Source organism: Ursus arctos, unplaced genomic scaffold (assembly GCF_023065955.2).
Source record: "Ursus arctos isolate Adak ecotype North America unplaced genomic scaffold, UrsArc2.0 scaffold_21, whole genome shotgun sequence".
NCBI classification, from domain to species: Eukaryota; Metazoa; Chordata; class Mammalia; order Carnivora; family Ursidae; genus Ursus; species Ursus arctos.
Window position 1 is genome coordinate 53,605,736 of NW_026622886.1, and position 12,670 is coordinate 53,618,405.

The following is a 12,670-nucleotide window of genomic DNA, read 5'->3' on the forward strand; positions in this document are numbered from 1 at the left end:
CAATCACCGCTTGGGGGTGGAGCTACGTCTCTGTGGGCGGTCCCAGAGTTGCAGCGGGTTGCAGACCTGGGGCAGAAGAAGGGGCACTGGGAGAGAGAGAGTTGCCCTGCGGAGGTCCGGGCTGGTGAGTGAGCAGCATGCCCCGGGGTGGGGGTCGGGGCGTAGGGTGCGCCCCAGGTGGGAGGCAGGGTTCTGGAAGGGCACGTGGAGAGGGTTCATTGTGGGGACTCTGGTGAGTTTTCTTTTTCCCTTTAAAGTCTCTTCCGCCCCATGTCCTCAACTGGCCTTATTCCCCATACCCGTGAACTCCAGGGCGCCCACTCACCTGAGCTTTTGTGGGATGGGTTGCAGAATTTCAGGGTTTCCCCTGTTCCCCGGGAAGAGTGCGGGTAAGGACCTCACAGAATCCCCACCTTCAGTGGGGTGTCCCCCGGTTCTCTGACACAGTGCAGGTGATGCATCTTGAGCAGTACCCCGAGTTCAGCAGGGTGTGCCCTGGTCCCCCAGGCACAGGTGTGGCAGTAGCAAGCCCCAGAGCCATCCCCCAACTTCAGCATTATGCCCCGTGTGCCCCCGAGTTAGTGGTAATTGGCTGTTAGAATCATGCAGGAAAATCCTCCAGGTGGGGGCCTGGAGGCGGGCGTAAACCAGACCCCACTCTAGTTGCATTGGGAATAGACGAATTGAGGGTTTCTTTAGAAGAGTAAGTCTGCTTTCCAGAAAAGGCAAGGTCATTGGTCTATTGAGAATGAAGATAATTACTGCTAAACAACAAGTATGTGTTGCCCCTTCGTCCAGAAACCGAAGCAGGTGTGCAGGCTTTAGGTCAGAGGTGCCTTCTTCTCCCCAGCTGACAGCACTTCTCTGCTCTGGCTCCATGAGACCCGAGGTTTTGAACGTCAGCATCTGAGTCAGGGAGGCAGCTTGTCACAGGACGCCAGTGTTCAGAGAAAACACAGCTATTTTGGCATAATGTCCTATCTATGTCAGGACTGGAGGTAAAACCTCTCATTATCTCAAAACCTCCTGGGCTTTTCTCTTTTCTCTAGTTGAGCCACAAAGTAAAATTGAAGTAGCTGTCAGCATTCTGGGTTTGGTGCAAGAATTACTTAGTTTCCCTGCAGGTAGAACTTTGCAGGGGATCACAATTTCTCTGTCCATTTATTGCTTACAAATGTATTTTGACTATCTGTTTCCTAGGAACCCTCTTTTATTAGAAAGGGAAGGTGAGATTCACTCTGTGCCTGTTTGTAACATCTAATTTGTTCCTTCATCTAACAATGTTTATTCAATTGGGCCTAAGATATGGTTGAGTGGCCAGCATCTAGAGTTAGATGGCTTTTTTTCATCTGATACAGACTTGGATGATGTCATTTGACAAAGGTGATGTTTCATCATTGATTAGTTTATTCATCAGAAGAGTTAAAATTAGGGTGGAGGGAAAATTCAAAATTATCCAAATGGGCCTGTTCCTGTTTAAAAGTTGAGCTTGACTTTCTAGTTTTACTGTTATCTCGATATTTTGAGGTGCCATATTCTGTCTGTAGTTTCTTTGGTGGTGGAGTCAGAAGGAGAGTCTGGGAATTCTTTTGGATAGTGGCATGCTGGTGGCTTCAAGGGGCTTGGCGTCAGGAGCCTTGGGGTGAATTCTGCAACTGCTTGCCTGACCCTGGGTGCACCTCGCAGAGGTTTTGTTTCCTCTTATGAAATTGCCAGCAGATAATGTTCTGCTTAAAGGGGGACCCTCCCATCCTGTTGGTGGGAATGCAGAGTGGTGCAGACAGTCTGGGAAACAGTGTGGGGGTTCCTCAAAAAGTTAAACATTGAACAACCACATGATCCAGCAATTGCTCTCCTAGGTGCTTACCCAAAAGATACAAAAATGCACATTCGAAGGGGGTACATGCACCATGATGTTTATAGCAACAATGTCCACAGTAGCCAAACTATGGAGAGAATCCCAAAGTCCATGCACTGATGAATGGATAAAGCAGATGTGGGATACGTATATATATATATATATATATATATATATATATATATATATATATATATATATATATATATATATGGGAATATGACCCAGCTTCAAAAAGAATGAAATCTTACCATTTGCAAGGATGTGGATGGATCTAGAGTGTATTAAGCTAAGCAAAATTAGTGAGGAAAGACAAATATCCTATGCTCTCACGCTTGTGGAATTTCAGAAAGAAAACAGATGAACAGAGTTGAGGGGTGATGAGAAAGGCAAACAAGGAAATAGACTCAACCTTGGAGAACAAACTGAGTGTTGCTGCAGGACAGGGGCGTGGGGGGAAGAGTTAAATGGGTGAGGGGTATTAAGGAGGGCGCTTGTGATGAGCACTGGGTACTGTATGCAGGTGAGGAATCACTAAATCCTACCCCTGAAGCGAATATTCCATGGCATGTGAACTAACTGGAATTTAAGTAAAAGAAGAAAGGAAAAAGTGTTCTGCTTCATGAAGAGTGAGGTAAAATTGTAGTGATTTGGGCTGTACTGGTCTATAGATGATAGTTGTAAAACACCCTGTTGTAAGATACACTAGTTTCTTATCACATAAGGAGTCCTCAGAAAGCTGCAATGAAAGATTCAGATCTCAGAGCATGTTCATGTTCCACTGATATGTTACAGTTTGCACAGGTAGGACAGAAGGAGAGAAAGGCAACAGAAGGGGAAAGTAGGTGTGAACCTTTCATTAGTTAGCATTATAGCTTTCTCATGAAAGCCTTGCGCCAGTGTGATTTTGCAAGAAGAGGGGGTATCTGGGAGCTTTGCAGGAGACGGGGGAGTTCCAGGTCTGGGTAAAGCTGACAGGGGTCCCAGAGGAGAGCTGAATGCATTCTGCAGCAGGGTGTGGGCAGGGTGGGCTCCAGGGGTGGCTGTGGGTCTCCTGTGTGAGAGTTGTGACAGGTGAGGGCTGTGTGCAAGTTCCTGGCTGAGGACAAGTGAGGCACAGGTGGAGAGCTGGCAGAAAACCTTTTTCTGGGCCACCAGCCTCACCCAACACACACAGCCTCACCTTCTGTCCCTGTCACTCCAATTCAGACTTCTCAGAAGGCGAGTGAGAACACATCAAGAGCATTCTAAACAGAAGGGAAAGCATGTGCAAAGGCTCTGGGGCAGGAGAATTCCAGATATGTCCAGGAGCAGCAAGAAGGCCCTGTGGCCACAGGGGACAGCTTAGGACATGACCTCAGGGAGGTGACAGAGGGCGACAGAAAGCCATTCCAGGGCTATAACCCCATGAGACCCTGTTTCACCAGGCCATCGTGGCTACAGCGTTGAGAACAGATGACAGAGGGTTGAAGATGGCAAGGCAGGTCAATGACGAAGCTTTTCCAGGAACTCAGGCACTGTGGACCAGACAGGTGGCCTTGGATGGAGTGGTTAGACCTATTCTGGGTCCATTTTGAAGATGGAGCTCACAGGATTTGCTGATGAGTTAGATATTAGGAGCAGGAGAACGGAGGAATTGGGGTAACTCCCAGCTGTTGTGGGTTGTCCTGATCGAGGGGAAGGAGAGGGTTTCTGGGGTAAGGAGGTAGTCCGTGTTCCGCATGCTGAGGAAGGTGCCTTTCCCGGTGGATCTGCTGAGGTTTGTGTCTGGGAGAACCTTTCACATCTCCTCCCTCAGCAATGCTCAAGTACAAGTATCCCCCAGCTTTTAAACGTTCACAGTAAGACACTTGGCTTTCTTGAAAGAACTACGTTATTACCCAGCTTCAGTGAGAGGAAGAGACCTAAAGAGGATTTCCCTCTTATGAAAAAAGGTGAACAGTGAGAATCGCGTTCAGCATCTGTTTTGGGGAGAAGCACGACAGAGGCGGCGTGCACCCCAACCAGCTCCTTCCGCTGGGAACCGCTCTCCGCATCCAGCCACCAGCACTTTGAATTGTGTCTGTGAGCCTCTGCTGTGCTTTATCTTCATTTATGCTGGGCCTCCGTTAGAAACTTGTGTCCTGAGGCCTAAGAAAAGCCAAAGAGAAGGAATCTTGGAGTCTGAGCACACTGTCCAATTTTTCCGTGTAAATGAATGGTCATTCCTTCTTTACACCATTTCTGCTGTGCAAGGTTTCTCAGAAGCCCTGTACTTTCAAAGAGCAGGGAAACCTATACCCCATGCTGCGGGGTTAGTTTTAGTCTCCATGCTGGACAGAACATTTCATGACTGTCGGATTTTCTCACTCAAACATTGAGACTTGGACCACCGTCACCCGTTTCTACCACCCCATCCCCGAATCTGGCACCTACCAATCTGCTCTCAGTATCTATGCGTTCAGTATTTGTTTATTCCACGTGGAATGTACATGAGAGCATCTGGTATTTGTCTTTCTGTGTCTGAGTTACTTGGCATAAGGCCCCCAAGGTCTGTGTTTCCATGTCTGGTTATTGTGAATAATGCTGCAGTGAACGTGGGAGTGCATCTGTCTTTTTGAGGCAGTATTTTTGTGTTCTCCAAATCAATACTCAGTAGAGCCATTACTGGGTCATGTGGTAGTTGTATTTATTTTTTCAGGAACCTCCATACCGTTTGTCACAGTGGCTGCACCAATTTCCATTCCCACCAACAGCGCACAGTGTCTCCTCGTCTGCACACCCTTGACCCCACCTGGTGTCTGTCTCTGGGACAATTGCTGTTCCAACAGTTGTGAGGGGATAGCCGATTGTGGGTTTGACTGATGTTTCCCTGACGATGATTAGTGATGTCGAACAACTTTTTCTGTCTGTTGGCACCTGTGTGCCATCTTTGGACAGTATCTATTCACATATTCACCCCATTTTTTATACAGTTTGTTTTGTTTTGATTTGTATGAGTGTTGTGTGCATTTTGGATATTAGCCTCTTCTCACACATATGATTCGCAGATACTTTTTTCTTATTGGGTCAGTGGCCTTTTAAGTTTTTGATGGTTTCTTTTGCCGTGTGGAAGATTTCAGTTTGATGTTGTTCCACTTGTTTATTTTTGCTTTTGTTGCCTTTGCATTTGGTGTCCGATCTGAAGACTCCTTGCCAAAACCAATGTCGAGAGACTTAGTACCTGTGTCTTCTTGGAGGTTTATGGATTCGGGTCTTATGTTCAAATCATTCATCCGTTAAAAATTTTGTGTGTGGTGTAAGAAAGTGACCCAGTTATATTCTTCTGCATTTAGTGTCCAGTTGGCCTGTTACCGCTCACTGAAGACACAGTCCTTCCCTCATGGCATATCTTCTGCTGCTGTGTCGTAAGTTAGGGTCATCTACGTGTGGGTAAGTTTCTGAGCTTTCTGTTCTGTTCCACTGACCTGGTGTCTGTGTTTCTGCCAGTACCATCCTGTTTTGATGACAACAGCTTTGTAATCTAGCTTGAAATCCAGGAGTGTGTTGACTGCACCTTTCTTTCTCCAGGTTGCTTTGGGTATTTGGGGTCTTTTGTGATTCCATACAAGTTTGAGGACTGTTTTCTATTTCCTCGAATAATGCCACTGGAATTCAGATGGGGATTTCATCACATCTGTCGATTGCTTTGGGTACGATGGACATGTTCACATAATTAACTCTTCCAGTTAAGGAGCATGGCGTATGCTTCCATTTGTTTGTGTTGCCTTCCAAATCTTTGACCCATACATTCTGCCCCCCCTCGACACACATGTTTTTCATTTCTTTTCTGCCATGTGTTGAGTGTACTATGTCTTTCTCATTGTTGGTTACTTTTATTCCTAGATTTTTTTTTTTTTGATGCAATTGTAAATGGCATTGCTTTTTTAATTTCTCTTTGCGAAAGTGTGTCATCAGTATACAGAAATGCAAGAAGTTGGGTCATCTGGGTGGCTCCATAGGTGAAGCGTCTGCCTTCTGCTCAGGTCATGATCCCAGAGTTCTGGGATCGAGCCCCGTGTTGGGCTCCCCGCTTAGCGAGGGCCTGCTTCTCCGTCTTTCTGACACTCCCCCGGCTCGTGCTTTTTCTCTTTCTGTCAAATAAATAAATAAAATCTGAAAAAAAATAAAGACAACAGGTCTCTGTATATTGACTTTATATCCTGCAGCTTTCTTGAATTTGTTTATTCTAACAGTTTTTTTTTTTTTTTTTTTGGTGGAATCCTTTGGGATTTCATGTCATTTGCAAATAGTGACAGTTTTCCTGTATGGATTTCATATCTTTCTCTTTTTTTAAAATTATGTTAGTCACCCTACAGTACTTCATTTGTTTTTGATGTAGTGTTCCAGGATTCATTGTTTGCATATAACACCTAGTGCTCATTATGACACGTGCCCTCCTTAATACCCATCACCAGGATAACCCATTCCCCTACCCCTCCCTTTCTGCAACCTTCAGTTTGTTTCCCAGTGTCAATAGTCTCTCATGGTTCATCTCCCCCTCTCATTCCCCACCTTCACTTTTCCCTTCCTTCTCCTAATGTCCTCCATGCTATTCCTTCCATTCCACATAGGAGTGAAACGATATGATAATTGTCTTTCTCTGCTTGACTTAATTTCACTTAGCATAATCCCCTCCTGGTCCATCCACGTTGGTGCAAATGGTGGGTATTCATCCTTTCTGATGACTGAGTAATATTCCATTGTATAGATGAACCACATCTTCTTTGTCCATTCATCTGCTGAAGGACATCTTGGCTCCTTCCACAGTTTGGCTATTAGGGACATTGCTGCTATGAACATTGGGATACAGGTGCCCCTTCTTTTCATTACTCTGTGTCTATGGGGTAAATACCCAGTAGTGCAGTTGGTGGGTCGTAGGATAGCTCTGTGTTCAACGTCTTGAGGAATCTCCATATTGTTTTCAAAAGTGGCTGTACCAGCTTGAATTCTCACGAGTAGTGTTAGAGGGCTCCCCTTTCTCCACATCCTCTCTGACTTTTTTTTATTTCCTGTCTTGTTAATTTCTTCTCAAGATTTTATTTATTTATTCCACAGAGATAGAGACAGCCAGCGAGAGAGGGAACACAAGCAGGGGGAGTGGGAGAGGAAGAAGCAGGCTCATAGCGGAGGAGCCTGATGTGGGGCTCCATCCCATAATGCCGGGATCACGCCCTGAGCCGAAGGCAGACGCTTAACCGCTGTGCCACCCAGGTGCCCCCTGCCTTGTTAATTTTAACCATTCTAACTGGTGTAAGGTGGTATCTCATTGTAGTTTTGATTTGTATTTGCCTGATGGCAAGTGATGTGGAGCATTTTTTCATGTGTCTGTTGGCCATTTGTATGTCTTCTCTGGACAAGTATCTCTTTGTGTCTTCTGCCCATTTTTTGGGTGTCGAGTTTGAGGAGTTCTTTATAGATCTTGGATACCAGCCCTTTATCTGTAATATCATTTGCAGATATCTTCTTCGATTCCATAGGTTGCCTTTTTGTTTTGTTGATCGTTTGCTTTGCCGTGCAGAAACTTTTTATCTTGATGAAGTGCCAATAGTTCATTTTTGCTTTTATTTCCTTTGCCTTTAGAGACGTGGCTTGCAAGAAGTTGTTGTGTCCAAGGTGGAAGAGTTCTTTTGATTTTGATATGAGACAGGAATCCATTATCTTTCTTTCCTGATTGCATTCGAGTCCTCTGTCTTTCTTGGTGAGTCTAGCTAAGTTTGTCAGTTTTGTTTATCTTTCCAAAAAAGGCAGCTCTCATTTTCATTGTGTGTTTTTTTTTTTTTTTTGTCTTTTTAGTCTCTGTTGGATTTATTTATGCATTCCTTTTTGTTATTTCCTTATTTCTACTAATTTGGGGCTTTGTTTGCTGGTTTTTTTTTTTTCTACTTCTTTACCACAGAAATCAGGTTGTTTATTGGAGAGCATTCTCATGGATTGATGAAGACTTGAATTTCTATGAACGTCCCCCCCGTAGAGCTACTTTTGCTGCATCCCATAAGTTTTTGTAGGTTGTCTTTTTCATCAGTGTCAAGGTACTTCTAAATTTTTTTTGATTTCTTCTTTGACTGTTGGTTGTTCAGTAGCATGTTGTTAAATCTCCACATATTTTTTTAAGATTATTTAAGTATCTGGCAGAGAGTGAGACAGCGAGAGAGGGAACGCAAGCAGGGGGGTGGGAGAGGGAGAAGCGGGCTTCCCACTGAGCAAGGAGCCTGATTCGGGGCTAGATCCCAGGCTCCTGGGATCACGACCTGAGCTGAAGGCAGATCCTTAATGACTGAGCCACCCAGGCCCCCCAATCTCCACCTGTTTTTGACTGTCCCATTTTTTTCTTGAGACTGATTTCTAGTTTCATATCATTGTGGTTGGACAAGATTTGTAGCAGAAGGTGAAGAGAGCATTCAGATGAAAGGTTTGTTTCCTGGAGGGTTTTCTGAGGGTAGACCATGAGTTCCGTGGGGACGGAGGAAGGTTTTGTGAGACGGGGGGTGGGGTTAACCCTTGTTAGAATTACTGACTACTACCATGCAGGCTGTGTGCTACCGTTCACACCGTAGTCCTGATGGGCTTGTACTTCATTAGAAATATTTTCTAGGAGGTGTAGGTATAGGCTTCTCTAAAAGAAAGGTGCCATGTGGGTTCATGGCATGACCCCAGGTCAGCAACCAGGATGTATGGTATTGTGGGGGATCAGAACCAGGCTTTCTGTGGGAAGTGACGGAAATAGGGTATGGTGAGCTCCATGACCTCATAGGTGAGGTCCCGAGTGACCCACTGGGTGTTGGGTTCCGTGGATCTGTTTCATCAGGTGCTGTGGAATTCAGGGACACCCTCCTGTCTGTGGATTTGTGTGGAGACAGGTAGACATCAGTGTCTGGCCAGGCACGAGGGTCGCACTGGACCACCACCAGAGGTGCAGCATGCGGGGGAGCCACTGCTTGGTTTCCACGAAAGCCGACCAGGGTCTGTGACCGTGATTCCTAGCAGCTGCAAGGGGAGAGGAGGCCGGGGGTGGTGCACACTTCCTAGACTTGTGGTCAGGACTAGTCTGGAGCCCACTGATGTCAGCCACTCCTGGCACAGAAGGCCCCCAGTCAGTGTAGCTGTGGGCACTGCTCCCATGGCACTTTTGGGCCGGCTCCATGCTGCCACCTCCTGCTTTTCATCATCATCTTCAAGGTCGTGTGCCTCTGCTCTTGCCCCATGACCTCCGGGGTATTGTCCGTCCTCCATCTGACCCTCGTCCCTGGTGCCCTGTGCAGTCCGATGCCAGGGTAGCCTTCTCGAGACAAACATCTGGCCCTGATGGAACACTTCCATGGATCTCGTGTGATGCGAGGATGATGTCCTGCCCTGGAAGGGGGCTGCAGGTCCCCAATCAGGAGAGCCATGTCTCCCTTTTCAGCATGGCCTGCCCTCCCCTCAGTCTTCTTCAGGGAAGCTCTCCCCACTTCCTGAGATGACAGCTCTGAACTTAAAAGTGGATGTTATTTTACATATCTCTATGCCTTAGTTCATCCATGGCAGGTCTTTCAACGCCGTTAGTGGGTTTTTTTTTTTTAGCAGTTCTGAAGGGCTGTCTGCTCAAGGAGGGGATGACCTGGGTGGGGCAGCTTTCCCTCTCATCTCCCTCAGCCTGTCTCTGAGCCCTGGGGCCAGCTGTCCCACTGAGGATTGAGGGACCCGAGCCAGCCCATCCTGAGCCCAGGCTGTGTGTCAGCTGTGTAGACTGATGCGTGTCGGAGCAGTGGGCAGCTGGCATAGGCCAGGGGCAGGCAGTGTCTCCCCATTCCTTCCCTCCCTTCCTCCCAGAGGTAGCTCAGAGCAGCCTTCAACCCCTGCATCTCCAGATCCCTTGACCTATGCCTCCTGTGTTCAGCTGGTGACCTTGGAGTTTCGCATGGATTCTACCTCCCATACCCTCTCCTGTAGCAGTTCCTGGATCAGGGGAGGGGTCGGACCCTTGTCTGATTTTGGTCTTCTTCCTGTCCCGCACCAAGCCCACTCACCTTTGCATCTTCCATGTATGTGCTTGGAAGCAAGTCCATCCACAGGGAACCTATTAGCCAAATGGATCCAGGTAATGAACATTGAAGTAGAGATCCAGGATCCATAATAAACCTGCTCTGAAACCTGTCCCAAAGTCTGTGACTCTCTCACACTGAAACAGAAACAATAATAGCTTTCTGGACTGTGAAGTGACATGTGTCTCTACTTCCAATCTTGAAGGCATAGGTGCTGAGCCTGGACAGAAAAGGACCGTGGCTCCCGTGGGCTGGGATCCACAGTAAGAACTCAGTGAAATCTGAATTCGAGGCATAGAATGAATAATTATTGTAGAGTGAATCCTCCCAAGTAGGGCTTATGCACATTGCAGAGGAAAAGCTTTTTCAAAGAGGTTCCTGAAAGAAATATCTTTTTAAAAAATTTATTTTAATTCCAGTAGAGCTAACATACAGTGTTACATTTGTTTCAGGTGTACAAGAGAGTGATTCAGTAATTCTATATATTACTCAGTGGTCATCCAGAAAAGTGTCCTCTTAATCTGCTTCATCTATTCCACTCATCCCTCTATCCACCTCCTCCTCTCTGGTAACCATCCGTTTGTTCTCTCTTGTTAAGAGTTTGTATTTTGGTGTGTCTCCTTTTTCTCTTTTATTTATTTAGTTTTGTTTGTTTTCTAAGTTCCCTATAAGAGTGACATCATATGGGATTTGTCTTTCCCTGACTGACTGATTTCAGTTAGGATAATACTCTCTAACTCCATCCATGTGGCTGCAAATGGCAAGGTTTCTTTCAAGCCTAGTAATACTCCATTGTGTGTGTGTGTGTGTGTGTGTGTGTGTGTGTGTGTGTGTGTGTGTATGTGTGTGTGAATACACACATCTATCATCTCATTTGTCAATTTTTCTACAGACACTTGGGTTGCTTCCATATTGTGATATTGTAAATAATGGTGCAAGAAACATAGGGGTGCGCGTATCCTTTTAAGTTGCTGTTTTCATAGTCTATGGGCAAATACCAGTAGTGTGATTGTTGGATCGTAGGGTAGTTCTATATTTAATTTTTTGAGGAACCTTCATACTGTTTTCCACGGTGGCCACCACAGTTTGCATTCCCACCCACAGTTCACGAGGATTCTCCTTTATCCACATCCTCCCAACGCCTGCTCTTTCTTGTGCTTTTGATGTTAGCCATTCTGACAGGTGTGAGGTAATACCTCATTGTCCTTTGGATTTACATTTTCCTGATGATGGGTGATGGTGAACATCTTTTCACGGGACTGTTGGCCATTTGTATTTCTTCTTTGGAGAAATGTCTGTTCATGTCTTCTGCCTATTTTTTAACTGAATTATTTGTTTTTTGGGGGTCGAGTAGTATCATTTCTATGTTTTGGACACTATCCTTTTATTGCATATGATCTTTGCAAACATCTTCTCCCTTTGAGTAGGATGTCTTATTATTTTTACGTTTTCATTGTTCTTCTGCCATGTGGAAACTTTTTATTTTGCTCTATTCCCAATAGTTTATTTTTGCTTTCATTTCCTTTGCCTCAGGAGACAGTCTAGAAAAACGTTGGTATGGTCCATGTCAAGAAGTTACTGTCTTCCCTCCTGTAGAATTTTTGTGGATTTAGGTCTCATATTGAGGTCTTGAAACTGTTTTGTGTTTGTCTGTATTGTGTAAGAAAGCAGTCTAATTTCATTCTTTTGTGCATAGCTGTCTAGTTTTCCCAACACCATTTGTTGTAGAGACTGTCCTTTTCCCTTTTGATATCGTTGCTTGCTTTGTGGAAGATTCATGGACCACATAATTGTGGGTTTCTGTCTGAACTTGTATCCTGTTCCTTTGGTCGCTGTGTCTATTTTTGTGCCGTACTCTCTTGTTAGGATGACTGCAGCTTTGTCGTATAACCTGAAATCTGAAATTGTGAGTCCTCCAGCTTTGTTTTTCTTTTCCACATTGCACTGGCTGTTCAGTATCTTTAGTGGTTCCATACAAATGTTTAGGATTGTTTATTCGAGGTCTTTTATTCTTTAATTTAAATTCAATTAGCCAACTTACAGTACATCATTAGTTTCAGATGTAGTCTTCAATAAATTACCAGTCATGTGGAACACCCAGTGCTCATTGTATCGTGTGACCTCCTTAATGCCACTCACCCAGTTACCCCCCCCCCCAACTTCTCCTCCAGCAATCATCAGTTTGTTGCGATAGTTAAGAGTCTATCATGGGTTTTCTCCCTCTGATGACTTCCCTTTCTATTTTCCCTCCCTATGGTCTTCTTCCCCGTTTCTGATATTCCACATAGGAGTGAAAGCATATGATCATTGTCTTTCTTTCATTGGCTTATTCCACTCAGCATAATACCCTCCAGCTCCACCCAGGTCGGTGTGATGGTAAGTATTCATCCTTTCTGATGGCTGAGTAATATTCCATTATATATATGATCCACATCTTCTTTATCCATTCATCTGTCCATGGTCATCTGCACTCTTTCCACAGCTTGTCTATTATGGATATTGCTGCTATGAACACTGGGGTGCATGTGTCCCGTCTTCACTACCTCTGTCTCTTTGGGGTAAATCCCCAGTAGTGCAATTGCTGGGACATAGGGTAGCTTTATTTATAACGTCTTGAGGAAACTCCGTACCATTTTCCAGAGTGGCTGTACCGGACTGCATTCGCACAGGGATGTAAGAGGGTTCCTGTTTCTCCACATCCTCTCCAACATGTATAGTTTCATGTCTTCTTATTTTTAGATATTCGGCCTCGTGTGATATGGCATCTATA